This window comes from Aotus nancymaae, unplaced genomic scaffold, assembly GCF_030222135.1.
Source record: "Aotus nancymaae isolate 86718 unplaced genomic scaffold, 86718_ANA_hifiasm-v0.15.2.pri h1tg000036l, whole genome shotgun sequence".
NCBI classification, from domain to species: Eukaryota; Metazoa; Chordata; class Mammalia; order Primates; family Aotidae; genus Aotus; species Aotus nancymaae.
In genome coordinates this window covers 2,750,509-2,767,923 of record NW_026988450.1, presented here as the reverse complement: position 1 = coordinate 2,767,923, position 17,415 = coordinate 2,750,509, and the positions used below count along the sequence as shown (strand labels likewise).

The 17,415-nt window shown below is 38.7% G+C and overlaps 1 protein-coding gene across 3 annotated transcripts in view; it reads right to left on the bottom strand.

Moving 5' to 3' along the window:
* Positions 1-17,415, bottom strand: part of SNTG1 (syntrophin gamma 1) — a 758,808-nt gene that overhangs the window by 502,639 nt on the left and 238,754 nt on the right. For all 3 annotated transcript variants that reach the window (XM_064384170.1, XM_064384171.1, XM_064384172.1), the window contains one exon: positions 8,601-8,675. The gene's annotated coding sequence lies outside the window, so the exon portion shown is untranslated. The remainder of the gene's footprint in view (positions 1-8,600; positions 8,676-17,415) is intronic.

Sequence of the window (17,415 nt, the reverse complement as noted above, 5' to 3'; positions counted from 1 at the left end):
AATATGTATCAAGGGCCAAATTGAAATTTTTAAAGAATAAACGATGATATCACATTTCAAAAGCATATAACTTTATACATGTTATTATTCGTCACTGAGAAATGTAACAGATTAAGTTTTGCTTCATTTTCTCATCACTTTTCTATGTATACTAGCAATTACACAGTTAAAAATAACAATAAAATCCCTTAAACATGATCACATTATTTATTGTACTAGTGTTATCTTCTTCCTTAAATACTCAAAATGATAATTTGCTGAAAACATAAATATTGTAAGTACCAGTTAAATCCAATTAAATTTATAAAATGAGAATATATAGCCCAGAAATATTGCCTGAAAAACTTGGTTGACCCCCCTTCCCCACCTATTTATGGACTGAGGCATGTGCCAGCCAAATGGTTATTTTTGGACAATTAGTTTTGGAAAGGCAAGAAGTCTGAAATTATATTAAGACAATTAATAAAACTATATTCAGGTTTATGATAAAGCCCATTAGGAAAATAAAAACAAAGATCAAGTCCAAATATCCAGATGCAGGATCTGAGGCACACAAGGTACAAAGAAATGAGTTTTAAGGACAGGGCATGTGTAGAAGCATAGCATGGGAGTCAGATTAAGTTAACTAAAAGTGAGGGCCAGGGCAGTCCCCACCACAGAGCCTGCCTGGAGAGAATGGTTGAGACAGGGCTGCGTGAAGTGACGAGGAGCTAAAAGGACTCTTGGCAATGGGCACTGCGAGACTTCTCTTCAAGATTCACAGGCTGGGCGCGGTGGCTCACGTCTGTAATCCCAGCACTTTGGGAGGCCAAGATGGGCGGATCACCTGAGGCCAGGAGTCCGAGACCAGTCTGGTCAACATGGCAAAAACCAGTCTCTAAAAAAAATACAAAAAAAATTATCTGGGTGTGGCGGCATATGCCTGTTATCCCACCTACTCAGGAGGCTGAGGCAGGAGAATCCCTTGAGCCCGGGAGGCAGAGGTTGCAGTGCACCAAGATTGTGCCATTGCACTCCAGCCTGGGCAACAAGAGCAAAACTCAGTCTCAAAAAAAAAAAAAAATTCACAATCTGGTGGGAAACATAAAAATAATCTAAAGTGTTATTATACAGGAACATAGAAAATGAATTATTAGAATGGAGGACCTAAAAAACTTATTGGAGGTGGTGGGATTTATGTTTGGGTTTTGTATAATGGAAGGTCTGTTTTCTCCCCCTTTTTCTTGCATTTCTTTTCTTTGAGGTAAAATTCACATAAAATAAAATTGATAATTTACAGTATATAACTCATTGGTATTTAGTAAATTCACAACCTTGTGCAAATATTACTTCTATCTAGCTCCAAGACGTTTTCTTACTTTCTTTTGTGTATGTGTGCTAAGCTCACATAAAGTCTACTCTCTTCACAAGTTTTCGGAACAGTATTATTAACTATTCAGAAAAGTGTACAGAACAGTGTTATTAACTAGAGGCTTCATGCTGTACCATAGATCTCCAATTAATCCTATATAACTTCAAGTTTGTACCCTTTGATTTATATCTTTTTATTTCCACTCCCTCTCCTCCCCAGTAACCACCATTTTACTCTGTGTTTTTATGTATTTGACTTAAGGTTTTCATACATGAATGAGATAATACAGTATCTGTCTTTCCGTTTATGTTTTACTTCACATAGTTTAATATCCTCCAGGCTCAACAATGGTGTTGCAAATGTCAGTATCTCCTTTATTAAGACTGAATAGTATTATATTATGTATATATACCATAATTTATACGTTTATCCATTCTTCTACCTATGAACAGTTAGTTTGTTCTCATATCTTGGCCATTGTAAATAATTCTACAATGAAAAGGGAAGTGTAGATATTTCTACAAGATGCTCATTTCACCTACTTTGGGTATGTACCCAAAGAAGGATAGCTGGATCATAGTTATATTTTTAATTTTTTGAGAAAACTCCACGCAGTTTTTCACAATAGCTGTACCAATTTACATTCCCAGCAGCAGTGGACAAGGGTTTCCTTCCCTCCACACCTTTGCTGACACCTCTCATCACTTGTCTGTTCTGGCCATCTTACCAGGTGTGAAGTGATATATTACTGTGGTTTTGCTTTGCCTTTTCCTGATAATTACTGATGTTGAACACCTTTGCCTGTGTATGGCTATTTGTATGTCTTTCTTGGAAAAATGTCTATTCATACATTTTGTCAATTTTTAAATAGATTTTTTTTCCTTTCAAGTTGTGGGAATTCCTTATGTATTTTGAATATTAACTTCTTATCAGGTACACAGCCTGCAAATATTCTCTCCCGATCCATAGATCACGTTTTTATTGTGTTGATTATGTCCTTTGTTGTACAAAAGTTTTTAGTTTAATAACCAATGTTCATAGATTGAAAGATTTAATATTTTTAAAATATCAAATACTACCTGATGAAATATACAGATTGAATGCAATCTCAGTCAGAATTTCAATGGCATTTTTCACAGGAACAGAAAAACATTCTAAAGTTAGATGGAACCACGAAAGACTCAAATAACCAATGTGATCTTGAAAACTGAAAACAGAGTTTGGGACATCATATTTTCTGATTTCAAATTACATGACAAAGCTACAATAACCAAAATAATATGGTACTGGCATAAAAGCAGACACATAGACCAATGGAACACAGTAGAGATCCCAGAAATCAACCCAGCATATATGATCAACTAATTTTGACAAGGCCAGCAAGAAGCTACAATGGGATTAGGATAACTGGAAATTAGTAATCAAAAAAATAAAACTGGACTCTTACACAACACATAAAAGTCAACTCAAAATAAATCAATGATTTCAACATGAGATCGGAAGCAGTAAAATTTGTAGAAGAAAACATGGGAAAAACCTTCTTGATATGGGTCTTAGCAATAATTATTTTGAATATGACATTGAAAGCTCAGGCAGCAAAAGCAAAAATAAGCAAGTGTGACTACATCAAAATAGGAAAGCTTCTAGTAAGGGAAAGTGTGTCTCTTTGGCAGAGTGTCACACAGAGATAACAGCAGGGAGAAAAGTGAGATTTAAGGATGAGACAAATATATATCTCAGTATGATGAAGAACAAAAATAACAAACAGAACACGCATGAGAATAACAAACTGATACAGCTGATGGGTATAGAATTCATGGACACCTCGAATTTCAGGAGGAAAGAAGTGGCCAACTATAGGTTTGAATTTTGCAGATAAATAGAGGAAGATATTGACTAATTAACACTGGACCTGAGGAAGAGGCTTTATACTGTATCTTCCCTTTATCATTCATTTGTATTGTCTACAATGGCCCTTCCCAATTTTTTAATTTAAAAACTAATGTGTTAGATCATCTCCTACAATTTCCTTAAGCATCCCGATGTGTGTGTGTGTGTGTGTGTGTGTGTGTGTGTGTGTGTGTGTGTGGAGAGATAGACAGAAAGAGACAGAGAATAAAGAAAGAAGAGGAGGAGAGACTGGAAGAAAAAGAGAAGAATGGAAAGAGGAAGAGGAGGAAGAGTTATAGGAAGGAGAAGAAGACAGCAATGGTGAAGAAGAGAATGTCATATGGCTCTGCCACATTGGAAGACGGCTTTGCAGTTTCTTACAGAGCTTGCCAATTGATGCACCATTACTAACTGATTTGAAAGCTTATGTACAGTCTGAATATTTTTATTGCAGCTTTATTCATAACTGCCTTCAGAAGATGAATGAATAAATAAGCAGGGGTATACCATAGAATGGCATATAATTGAGAAAATAAATCACCTATCAAACCACAAAGAGACATAGATGAACCTGAAACGTGTAATGTTAAGTGAAGGAAGCCATTCTGAAAAGGCTGTCTACTATAGGATTCCAAACACGTGACACTTGGGAGAAGGCGAAACGGTAGAGACAGTGAAAAGATCAGTGGTTTCCAGGCAGTCAGGAATGAGGAGAATTAAATAAGAGAAGTGCAGGGGACATTTTTAGGCAATGAAACTCCTCTGTGTGACACTGTAATGATGGTTCCATGACATCCATTTTTCAAGATCCATAGAGCACTACAACACAAAGCACACATGTGAATGTATGCAAATTAAAACCGACAAGTGTTAAAGAGATCAGAGCATTAAACTAAGTGTGGGGCTGTGTATGCAGGGCCCTATAAGGCTAAGTAAGTCTTCCTTTCCATGAAGCCAGCCTACTTGTCAACGTTTGCCTCTTAACATCTGACCCTGTGATTTGCCGAGTGTAACCAGCCTCTCTAGGCAAACCAGGGTCTTTGCGTGTCCTGCGGGGCTGGAGCAGACGCTGTACTGCTGTGACTACTCCTCCATGGGAATGTTTGAGGCTGAAGTGAAGATTGGCCTTTGCATCCAGGTCAGGGGGTGGCAGGGAGGGATGTTCAGGAATGAGGCACTGATGGCAGCTGACACAAGGTAGCCACAGGGCAGTGAGAGCCGTCACCATGAGTATTGAAGCCTGAAGGCAAGGAAAGCCTCTGAAATTCAGAAAGCAGGCAGGACTGAGTGAATGTGGAAAGTCATATGAATAAGACGTCCCCACGCTCACAGGGAGACACTGCCTCTCTCCAACATTTCAGCTGTCACGCTTCAGCGCTTCTGTAATTCTGTTCTGAAGCTTTGATACTACAAGCAGCACTTAACGCAGTGAGATGTATGACAATAATTTTTTGAAAATCTTTTGTTTTTTCCTGTATTACCAAAGGTGTCTTATGGTGACCTAAAGATTTTCTTCTGACTCTACGTCACAGACAAACACAAATACAGGCCCACACTTTCAGTCATTAGAGGCTGCCAATGGTCCTTACCTGCACAGCACAGTCCTACCTTCTCTTGACTGAACAGGGGGAGATGGAATCACCAAGACTGAAGCAGCCTAGGTTAATCTGCCATAAAGGAAAACAATGCTGAGAACTTGCGAACTACCAGAAGTCCCCTCATACCTACTAGGGGAGAACAAACAGTACAAGAGAATATTTTTAAGGGTAGCTAGACTTTTCTCAACTAAGAGAGTCTTTGAAATGCACAAAATGGAGCTACAGAAATGTTCCCTTCGATTGATCAATTTTTCTGAAATGTTCCTTCAGAGCTTATACATTTTGGTGCAATAGTTAATCCTGAGGTCACGAGGAGAAACTAGTTTCTTCCCTCTCATGGAGCTCTCCTGGAAACATAAAACAAGCAAACAAATGTTAAGTTACTGTCTTTTTTGTCCAGTTTGGGGTAATCTCATTGCTGTTAGCGCCCTGGCAGGGGAGTCTACCTGCCTTCCCTACATGAAGCTTTTGCCATCAGATCCAGGAAACAAGAGAGATGGGTGGTGGGTTCTGGTTAGAATGAGTTCAGAAAGTTGCCCAGGATATGAGGTCAGTGCTGAGCTGAGGGCTAAGCTTGCTTGCCTTTGATTATTGTGTCATTTTATCTGTGACAGACAACACAGTCAGCAAAACTAGAAATACAGATGATTTCCGAGTGAAGCCAATGACTCTCAAATCACAAACCTGCCTGAGATACTGGGAACTTGAACAATGATCCTGGTGGCACGTGGGTCAATAGAAGTTGCATCCTGTCGACAGCTGCAACGTGTGACACAGAGAGGGGCATGCCACAGCAGAAGGGCTAATTGAAGTTCAAGGGAAGAGGCCTCAGACGTCCTCAAAGCACACGAATCAGCAATGGCAGCAAATCTGTGTATTAACATGTGAAGTGTTTTGATTATAATACTCTTGTTCTGTAATTTAAAAATGCCCAGGAAGCCCGAGGTCACCTCTGGTCCAGTAGAGAGGGCAGAGAGCACAGAGGGCAGGAACCCAGCTGTGACAGCTGCAGACACCCAGGCTCTCCGGGCTACTCATGCTCCTAGGGCTATTTTCAATTCCAATGTGAAGCCAGCCTAGCTTTAAATGTGGGCAAATATGAGCATGAATTAAACATGAAGAGGCAAAGAGATATATTTACGAAGAAAAAGGAAGACTTGAAATGCATCCAGCTACATTTTTAGAAAATAACAAAATATTAACCACTTTTCAAGATTGTCAGAAGAAGGTGGTTTGAGGATAGGAATAGCTGACCTCAAGTGAATTTCCATTATTTCCCTTATAACTGCCTTTCTCCATTTTCCCCTATATAACCTGTGCTCTTATTGGGCTTTAGTCAGAATTTGCAGTACATGATACTTTGAAACCTTTGCACAGTAGTGATGTGAAGGCATACAGAGCAGCCCCTAGCACCGGGAAATTCTAAGAAGGGAATACGTGCTCCCTCTTGCACAGCAACAGCTTGGCCACTGGTGGCTAGCACAGAATAATTCTGGAAGTTCCAGTTTCTATCCTTTGCTCTCTGCATCCTTCAATTGATTCTTCCACAGGCGCTTCCAAATTAAGGATTGAGAAACAAAGGAATCACAGGGCTCAAAGAAATGCTAATATCCATTTAGTCTGGAGGTTTGGGGAATGGGAATGGATTTAGGAGGAATGAACGTAGTGACAGAGCAGCCGAGTTCTAGATCACTCACTGTTGCTTCCATCAAAATGCTCTTTCTTTTCTCTTTCATCTATTGGAGTCCACTATGAGATTTTATTTGAACTACATATTTAACTATGAAAAAAAGTCTAGCCATGAGAAATAACTTGAAAACTTTGGGTATATAATGGCATTTATAATGCATCATAATGGGCTCTTTTTGTTTTGTGGAAAATGTGTTTTGGAAATTACTGAGTTTATGTGAATGGTGAAAATATACTGTTTAATTTAAAGATAATTGTTTAATACTTTTACACCATTAGTGGGAGTGTAAATTAGTTCCAATTCCTCAAGGATCTAGAACCAGAAATGCCATTTGGCACAGCAATCCCATTACTAGGTATACACCCAAAGAATTACAAGTCATTCTACTATAAAGACACATGCACATATGTATCTAGTGCAGCACTATTCACAATAGCAAAGACTCGGAGCCAAGCCAAATGCCCATCAATAATAGACTACATAAAGAAAATGTGGCACATTTTCCACACCATGGAATACTATGCAGCCATAAAAAATGAGTTCATGTCCTTTTCAGGGACATGAATGAAGCTGGAATCTATCATTCTTAGCAAACTAACACAGGAACAGAAAACCAAACACCACATGTTCTCCCTTGTAAGTGGGAGTTCAACAATGAGAACGCATGGACACAGGGAGGGAAACATCACACACCAGGGACTGTTGCAGGGTCGGGACCAAGGGGAGGGACAGCATTAGGACAAATACCAAAAGCATGTGGGGCTTAAAACCTAGTTGATGGGCTGATAGGTGGAGCAAACCCCCATGGCACATATATTCCTATGCAACAAACCTGCACGTTCTGTATTGTATCCCAGAACTTGAAGTAAAACTTTAAAAAAGACATAATTGTTTAAAAAAGCTACCTGAATAATTTAAGGATCAGACTGGGTGAGGAAAATCAATCTATTAGCAAGCCAACCCCATGTACATTCCACAAGAAGAAACACAGCACAATGCGCCTTCCATGTCTAACGGAATATTTAGCAAACAGGACAACTTTGAGCCCTAATTGCCTAATCCTCAGTGTCTCTGAACTTGCAATAGTCCCTGAAAACCCAGCCTAGAAATCTCCTTAATAGGCGATCTGCATGGCTACATCTAGTTTTAAAATTTTATGGTTTTTATACCCACGATATACTCAAGGATTCTTGCCACTTTTATACTACATTTAAGTATAACTGAGTACATAAATATGCATACAATATACCGTTCAGTACTGACATCCATTGAAACTTAACAGATATCAGTGAGTTTGGCGATTCTTTCTAAAGCCATACTACAAGTCCTTGGACTGCCAGGACATAAGCCCTCAAAAATACCTTGACAGCTTATTATAAAAATAGATTTAGCGACTTCAATCCTAACCTTTGCCAGCCAGGTTCAGCTCCTTCTAACAGACAGCGTATGATTCCTTCCTAAAGTAACACTTACCCTGCTACAAGGTCATTGAACCACCTGTGTCACCCATGCTGACTCACACTCCCTTCCTGAAGGGATTTGAGTCATTGTACTAATTTCACACTCATTCACTCCTTTCTCTGAACAAACAAAAGAGGACCTGACAGTCCCCAGTCACGCTGCCAAGCACCACTCCTGCTGTTGAGTGTCTGCCCTTCTTGGGAACTCACAGCTCACTGAAGTGTGTAACTCTAGTTACCATCTTGATGCAGAGACACTGACTCTTCACCTAATAAAGAGTATTTTTCAAAAACTAAGTGATTTTTCTCATTCCTATGAACAGTGCTTATTAAAGAAACAATACAAATCCAACATAGCTGTTTGAGTAAGTACTGTGGAAAGATACATCCAAATGCTGTCTAACTACACCTAAACGTTAAGATATGTCCTGAATCTTTCTACTCCTTCCATAACAGGAGGTTTTGTTTTTTATGTTATTTTTCCACAACAGAGAAAGAGGCTTCAAAAAGATTAATTTCAAAGAAAACAATTGTTTCTTAGAAGTGTAGACAAATACAGTCAATTTTTTCACTAATTTACACGATACATTATTGCAAAGTAATGGTCTTACTTGAATTTAGGTAGAGCAATATTTTTCTTTTGCTGGGGTCACTTCTCGGGCAATCTCAACATTCTGGCGAGCAGTCTAGATGCAGAAATAAAAAAAAAATGATAAGTCCTATAAGCATTCAAAATAAGCGATGAAATCTATACACTGAAACGTATCTACTTTATGAGGAAGACAAACTTGCTATTTACACTCATATCATACACAGTTTTCCACACTTTCTTGTCGATTTCTAGGAATAGCTCAAACCCCTGTAAATCACCTAGAGAGGAAATTAGGTAGTATTTTCCAAATGACTAATGTCACAAGATTAAGTTCTGCAGAACACACGTTGGGGGAATCGACTTTAAAAGAAGTGCAAGAGGATATTTGGTAATCTGCCCAAAATATCATCTGCCAGTAGATAGCACTTGGATCTAAATTTAGAGTGAGACTCCAAGTTTAAATTTGTGATGATATTTAAAAGCATTCATAGTGAGGAATAGTCTATTGATTTAATGCCAAGAAGTGATTACTTTTTTATGAGACTTAGCTATTAACTCAGTTTGATGGTGAGGGGGCAGGCTGACCCCTTAAAGCATACTGTAATTGAAGATTTGAGCAACCAATTGCTAATTCTAGAGGCTAGAGTGATGCTTCTGCCTTTGTCATTTAGTTTTTAATGATCCCATTTATGTTACTTGGCCCCTCATGAACTCAACTGTACTTTTGAAAATACCGTACTATTTTAAAATGATAGACAGGTGATATGTCTATATTTAATAGAGCAGTGGCTATCAGAAGTCCCAGGGGCATGAGGCTGGCTGCGTAAGAGTAACTTGTATAACTTTCTGAAAATATTAATATATTTCTGACTCAGGAGATGCAGTTCAATTCTGAATCTGAATCAGATTTACATAGATGCCTATTAATGTACTTTTTTTTTTCGGAGTTTCGCTCTTGTTACCCAGGCTGGAGTGGAATGGCGCTATCTCGGCTCACTGCAACCTCCGCCTCCTGGGTTCAGGCAGTTCTCCTGCCTCAGCCTCCTGAGTAGCTGGGATTACAGGCATGCGCCACCATGCCCAGCTAATTTTTTGTATTTTTAGTAGAGACGGGGTTTCACCATGTTGACCAGGATGGTCTCGATCTCTTGACCTAGTGATCCACCCACCTCGGCCTCCCAAAGTGCTGGGATTACAGGCGTGAGCCACCGCGCCCGGCTTAATGTGCATTTTTAAGATGCTCCCTGAAAATCTGAACTATAGCTAAGTTGAGAACCCTTCACTAGAATAAAGTTTGTGAGATGTACTAGGAATAATTCTTGGATGGTGTGATGGTTAATACTCAGTATCAACTTGATTGGATTGACGGTTGCGAAGTGCTGATCCTGGGTGTGTCTGTGAGGGTGCTACCAAAGGAGATTAACATTTGAGTCAGTGGGCTGGAAAAGGCAGACCCACCCTTAATCTGGGTGGGAAGAATCCAATCAGCTGCCAGTGACGCCAGGATATAAATCAGGCAGAAAACAATGAAAAGACTAGGCTGGATTAGCCTCCCAGCCTACATCTTTCTCCAGTGCTGGATGCTTCCTGCCCTTGAACCTCAAACTCCAAGTTCTTCAGCTTTGGGACTCTGACTGCCTTCCTTGCTCCTCAGTTTGCAGATAGCCTATTGTGGGACCTTGTGACTGTGTGAGTTAATACTACTTAATAAATTCCCCTGTGTGTATATATATATGTAAAGGAAAATATATATAGATATAGATATAGATATCCTATTAGTCCTGTCCCTCTAGAGAACCCTGACTAATACAGATGGTCCCCAGATTCTTGGCCTTGAAATGCCCCTCATCTGTGGACTGGACTTATGGCAATTGTGGATTTCACTTCTGTGATGAGATTCTAACAGGTGACAAAGGTGAAGGGTTTTGTAGCTGTCATCTCCCAAATCAGTCAATTTTGAGTTAATCAGTTTGAAGGAGACGATAGTGCGTGGCCAGACTTGATCCAATGGTAGTTCCTACAGAGGGTCAGAGGTTCAAGCTGGGACAGACCCTCCTGTGCCTTTGGGAGAGGGAAGCTGCCCTGTGAAGACGGCTGCACGCCCAAGTCCTCCAGGAGGCAGCCATTAGGAACCCAGAGCGGCCCTTGGCCAGCCCACAGCAAGGAAGTGGGGATCTCAGTCCTAGAAACACAAAGAACCAGATCCTGCCACCAACCTAAACAAGCTCGGTAGAATCCCTCAGTTCCAGACGAGAACACAGCCTGGCTGACACCACGACTGTGAGGCTATGCATGGAATCAGTCCGGATATGTCACACCTGCACTTCTGACCAGGCAAACCATGAGGAAACAAGGGAGTGCTATTTTAAACAACTAAGTTTATGCAGCAATAGATAACCAAGATAACCAACATGAGATAAGTCTTATGACTCATTCTGTTATTACCATATCCCCACATATGCCATGCATGTGATTCCAGGTTTTTAAAAATTTATATGATAAAGAATTCAGAATTAGATATTGTGTCAAAATAATGTTAACTGCAATGGAATCATTATCATATCTTTAAGTTTTTGCATTATTTTACATGAAATAATTTTAGCCTAATCTGATTTCTTCCATTTATTTATTATTTTCTACTGATGTATTTGATGGGTTTTTATTTATGAAATAATACATCAAGCCTCTTGAATTAAAAAAAAAAAATGTAATCTTGTTCCACAGGACCAATGTTGAGGTGTGAAAGTAGGAACATTACTTAAAGAACAGCATGCTATCCTCACTGAGGCTGGCACACTCCTGGTCTCTATAGCCACAGAAGTGAACAGACATTAGAACTGGAATACAGTGTCCAAAGCAATCACTCTTACAGCCCCAGGTGCAAATACGAAAAGCAAAAAGGAAAGGAAGCTCTATGATTAGATGAGTCTTCTGTTCACGTATCTACCACCCTCAATTCCACAATTGCCCATTTATTTTTACTTCACTATTAATTAATTTGGAGATAGGGTCTCACTCTGTCATCCAGACTGGAGTACAGTGGTGCAACACTCAGTGCAACACTCAGTGCAGCCTCTCACTCTGGGGCTCCAGTGATCCTCCTGCCTCAACCTCCCGAGTAGCTGGGATTGTAAGTGCAAGCCACCACACCCAGCCGCTAGTTGGGACCTCTGCCCAGGCTTTAATGTAACACCATGAAGGAAATGAAGAAACCAAATAAAAACTACAAACCAAAACAGGCAGCCCAAATAAGAGTTCACCACAGCTAATGAAGTCAATAAAAATCTAAAATGGTAAAATAATCATTGTACTACTTAACAAGGAAATAGAAGAAAGGAGGAATTTTAAGCTTCTATCCAACCGGAATACGTGAGGCAAATATGAAATCCCAGGGCCCTCGCCATGTTGTCCTTCCCAGTTCTCAGCTCCCTAAGAGAGGGCCGTCTTCTCTCGGCCTTAATAAGTCTTTAAACGTTTTTCTCTATCTGGTGTCCAAGATATTAAGTTGCATTTAAGTCGGAGGAAGAGGCAGCACAGCTTCTACTCCAGTTTTCTCAGAAGCAGAAATCGGACTTCATTTTTGACTTAGGAATTTAACTGGAAAATTTAAGTGTGAAATTTAAGAGTATACACGTGAGTTTTAAAAATACATTCTTGATGTCAGTTATTCAGAGTGACTTTTAATATAGATACATCCATAGAATCTGTGTGTCCTATGATGTCTTTTAATAAATAAATTATTATTCACTGAAATTATTCATTGAAATTATTATTCACTGAAAACCCTGAAACACAAATATCACTGAGGAACACAAATTCAACCATAAATGACAAAGATGGAAAAGTTACAGAAAGAAAATAAAATAAGTGTTTTAAAACACTCCTCATCTATATAAAAATGTGAAACAATCACTCTGCCTAGCATATCATTTAATAGTTAAATATCTTGGTTGTGATGGAAGTTTCACAAAAATATGCATATGATAAAATGACATAAACACATAGGAGTACACGTGTAACCGAATAACTCTGTGGGTTGTATCAAGGTCAATTTCCTGCTTTTCAGAATCAGGTACTGTAGTTATGCAAGATGTTAAATTTGGGTGAAGCTGGGTGAAGGGTACACAGGCTCTCCCTTCTTTGCAACTTCCTAAAAATTATAACTAATTAAAATCTTAAAAGTTTCTTTAAAAGTAAAAGAAATGTTGAATATACAATTCAAATAGTGTTATCTCTTTTTTTTTTTTTTTTTTTTGAGATGGAGTTTTGCTCTTGTTACCCAGGCTGGAGTGCAATGGCGCGATCTCAGCTCACCACAACCTCTGCCTCCCGGATTCAAGCAATTCTCCCGCCTCAGCTTCACGAGTAGCTGGGACTACAGGCTTGCGCCACCATGCCCAGCTAATTTTTTGTATTTTTAGTAGAGATGGGGTTTCACCATGTTGACCAGGATGGTCTTGATCTCTTGACCTCATGATCCACCTGCCTTGGCCTCCGAAAGTGCTGGGATTATAGGCGTGAGCCACTGCGCCCAGTCAATAGTGTTATCTCTTAAAGGAAAATAAAATGGAACACAAGAGTAGCAACAACCACGTGTACTGTAATTGTCATGCTCCACCTTTTTTTTTTTTTTTTGAGACAAAGTCTGGCTCTGCTGCCCAGGCTGGAGTCCAGTGGTGCGATCTTGGCTCACTGCAACCTCTGCCTCCTGGGATCAAGTGATTCTCCTGCCTTAGTCTCCCGAGTAGCTGGGACTACAGGCATGTGCCACCAAGCCCAGCTAATTTGTCTATTTTTAGTAGAGATGGGGTTTCACCATGTTGGCCAGGATGGTCTCGATCTCTTGACCTCGTGACCTGCCTGACTCAGCCTCCCAAAGTGCTGGGATTACAGAAGTGAGCCACCGCACCTGGATATGCTCCACTTCTTACATTAGGTAATAGATTCACAGATTCTTATGATATTACTATGTTTTATTAAAAATATATACGTGTGTATACATATGTATATGTACACACACATGCATATACATATACACACAGATGTGTTAAGGTTTTGTCTATGTCAACTATTAGACTAATATAAGTAAAACAAGAAAAAAGGCATCTTATACTTTATACTGTGTGTGTGCATATCTTCAGATGGGAGGTACGTATTTTCTTTCCTTTACTGTTAGAGAAAAAAACCAAATTGTTCCTTAATGGCAATAATATAAGGAGTGGAATGACTTGGTCTTAAGAGTAAACCTACAATTTTGTGGTCTTATTAATACTTGATTATGTTAGCAATGTAAAATGGTTTGTATTTGTATAAGGTATGTAGCAATATAATTAATAGTTGAGAATGATAATTTTTCACAAGTATGGTCTTTCCTAAAGATGTGTAGATTTTTGACAAAATAGGGAAATATTAAACAATTAAACATTTTAGAGAAAAGGTTACTAAGTGATTTAACTTGCTTACATTTTATTACAGAAATTAAAGAAATTATAATTAAATTACATTTTTACATTTCAGTAAGAGAAATAAGCATAAGAAGTGACCAAATAACATCAGATTACAAGTTAAAATTGAGATTTATTCATTAAGTAATCTTGTATTTTATAATAATATTTATCTAAGGTAATTTTTAAATTATTAGATAAAATCATAATGATACGCAAATAGTTAATGGGATTCTAAACTCTCTCAAATTAAAATAATACTTGAGTGAAACTAATTTCTTTCTTTCCTTCCTTCCCTCCTTCTTTCTTCCTTCCTTCTTCCTTCCTTTCATCCTTTCTTCCTACCTTCCTTCTTTCTTTTCTTTTCTTTAATTTTTCTTTCTTTTTTGGCTTGCATAATTTCTCAGGCTGGAGTGCAGTGGTGTCATCATGGCTCACTGCAACCTTGACCTGCCAGGCTAAGAAGATCCTCACCTCAGCTTCCTGAATAGCTGGGACTACAGGTGCACGCCACTATGTCTGGCCAATTTTTGTATTTTTTTTTTGCAGAGACGAGGTTGTGTCCTGTTGTGCAGGCTGGTCTCAAACTCGTGGGCTCAAGCAATCTGCCTGCCGAGGCCTCACAAAGTGCTGGGATTATAGACATGAGCCACCATGCCTGGTCAAATATACTTTCTTATCAGAACTGTTACATATAATCACTGTCCAGAGAGGTCAATGTGATTTGAAGGAATGTGGTATGAAATGTTTTACATATACAAGATTCAATACCTGAGTAACATATAGGAAAAGTTGATTTAGAAACAGACTCTTCTGCTTACCTTATTTCAAATATATTTTTATTTAGCATACTGGATGACTTTTAAGTTACGATGTGGCTTTAAGTTCAACTATCAATGCCCATTGATTATATGACAAGTGTATGTATAGACATATATCTTGGTATTTTTAGGAAACACTGAAGTTTTCCAATCCTGGGTTTCTGTTATGATCTAAAAATTATAGTTGTAAATCACTGAAAAAGGAACATAAAAATGGCATGACCATAATGGAAGCAATTTCCAACCAGATAGTATGCAGAACGGAGTAGATGAGTATCCCTGGCTGGAGATGAAAACTATCCTGTAAATTTAATTGCTTCACTTAGTTAAATGAAGCAATATTAAGTCAATTGTACTCTTTCCAGATGCAAAAGCTCTATCTGGAGCTGAGAACAAGGATGAACAAACTCAACAGCAAACATCAGTATACAGGACACAAAATAATTTTTGGATACGTTTTGACATTTTCCTGATTCTTGCTTGAATAAATCACTACCGGCCTAAATGATTTCGGTACATCCATACATCAGTTTGCTAAAGCATCATCCCTGTCACTGACTGCACTGTGATATTGAAAATTAATCTTTCCTCCACTCAGACAACTTGCTAGAGCAAGGCGAATGGGAATCCTTGGCTGGGGATGGAGACTAAACTTTTAGTTAAATTGACCTCACTGAATTAAATTGAGCAATATTAAGCTAATTCCTCTCCTTTCAGTAAGCAAAGCTATACCTGTGAAGCTTATCAAAGCAGAACTCAACACTGCTCTATCCAAAATATTATAAACACCTGACACCAAATTCAACATTGCATGAGTGTGTGGTAGACAAAAGATTATTTTTCCTGCTGGGGAAGGGGAAGCATAGTTTCCATGGTTAGAGTCATTATTGCCTTAATTTATGAAATACGTGAAATAAGCTAACAGCAAATTCAAAAGCCTATAAATAAGGGATGACTCATTCTTCGACCAGGATGTTAGAGTAGTATTCAGAAGAATGAACTTTATCTTCTGAGGTTGTACAGCAGTACCATTAAATACAGCCAAGGAGCATAATAAGAAGCATTTAGCAATAGAATTCATAGTTGTAGATAATATTTTTTCCAAGCAGTTTCCAAACTGTTGACATAAGGGTTGTATATTTTGAAGAGATGCTTCTATTTACACATTCACTGCATGTTCGAGTGCCTATTGGGGACCTTGCATTGTTCTAGGGTCTGTGAATGTAGCAAGGAAAGAAAACAAGGGACAAATAAATAAATGAAATTTATGTTATGACATGTAATATGTTTTATGCACAAAGAGAGTTGCAACCAAATACCCCCAGTAATTTAAAATGTGTTCACTAAAAATCATCTACTTAAAAACCTATCTACTTTTAAATATCTTTTGATTTTGCAGAAAATCATCTATCATTTCAGTCAGATTGTCTGATAGAGCTTTAAATGAATAAGTAGCAGTAAACAAGGTTTGCCATGTCATCCACTGTTCATGCTTGTCAATGGAGAATTGTGAGTTCTCTGGAGAACAGCAGTCCCCTTTTAGAATTTGATACTGGAACAGAACATGTTCATAAGCAAAGTTCTTTGTAAGTGTGCATGCTGTACCAGCCATGGCAAAGCGTCTGAATAGCAGCAGAGTAATGTTCTATTCTCCTTAACCACTTCAGACAAGCATTGTGAAAAAATCAGCTTTCTGTTCATTTTTACTTCTGACCATAGATTAAGCATATTCAGCAAGCTCACGATGATAGATAGCAAAAACAAACAAACAAACAAACAAACAAAAAAAAAAACTGTATCTTTCCATCAAGGTCTCTGAGACCAATAGGAACATTACAATGGAAATGAGACAAGCGGTTGATGGAACCCACAGAGTTCAGGCTGTCAGTTTGATGATTTGCAGTGCTAAAGGCGTCAGTTGTGAAGATGTAGTTATCTTGAAAAGGTCAGACCCAACGTTAAGTGGTATCGTTGAACTCGTAAACTTGTCATTTTAAACCACAATCTAAATAATCTTCTATTATAAAAACTAATTAATTTATTGAAAAAATCCCGAATAAAAATTTGTAATACTTTGTCTGTAAGAAACATGCAATTCTAACCGGAAGACCTAAATTTCAGAAAAAACATGTATTTTGGAATACTCAGAAGCAATGGTGAAAGGGACACAGAGAAGTCATCCTCTAATCAATAGGTTGTAGGTTATAATTTAGTAGACATTTTTTAAAATTTAAAACCAGAGAAAATGGGACTTAGTTTCTGTGGATGAAGTGAGTCAGCCTCACCAAAGCGCGATGGAATAACTGGCTGAGTTGAGGAGAGCTGCTGTCTTCCCAGTTGATACGATCGAGAGCTGAGAGAGCAGAAAGGGCCTCCCTGGAGAGTGAAGGGAGAGGTACCTCTTCTGAAGAGTGAGCTGGGACCTAGCCAGTTTTGTATGGAGGCAGGTAGTTAGCAACTCTATGAGAAGGACTGGACCCATGAGTCCTGGAAGCAGCCACGTGACACTGTATGGCTTCTGGGTCCAGGCTCCCATGAGGCAGTAAGAGAAGCATGCTCTGAAGCTGGG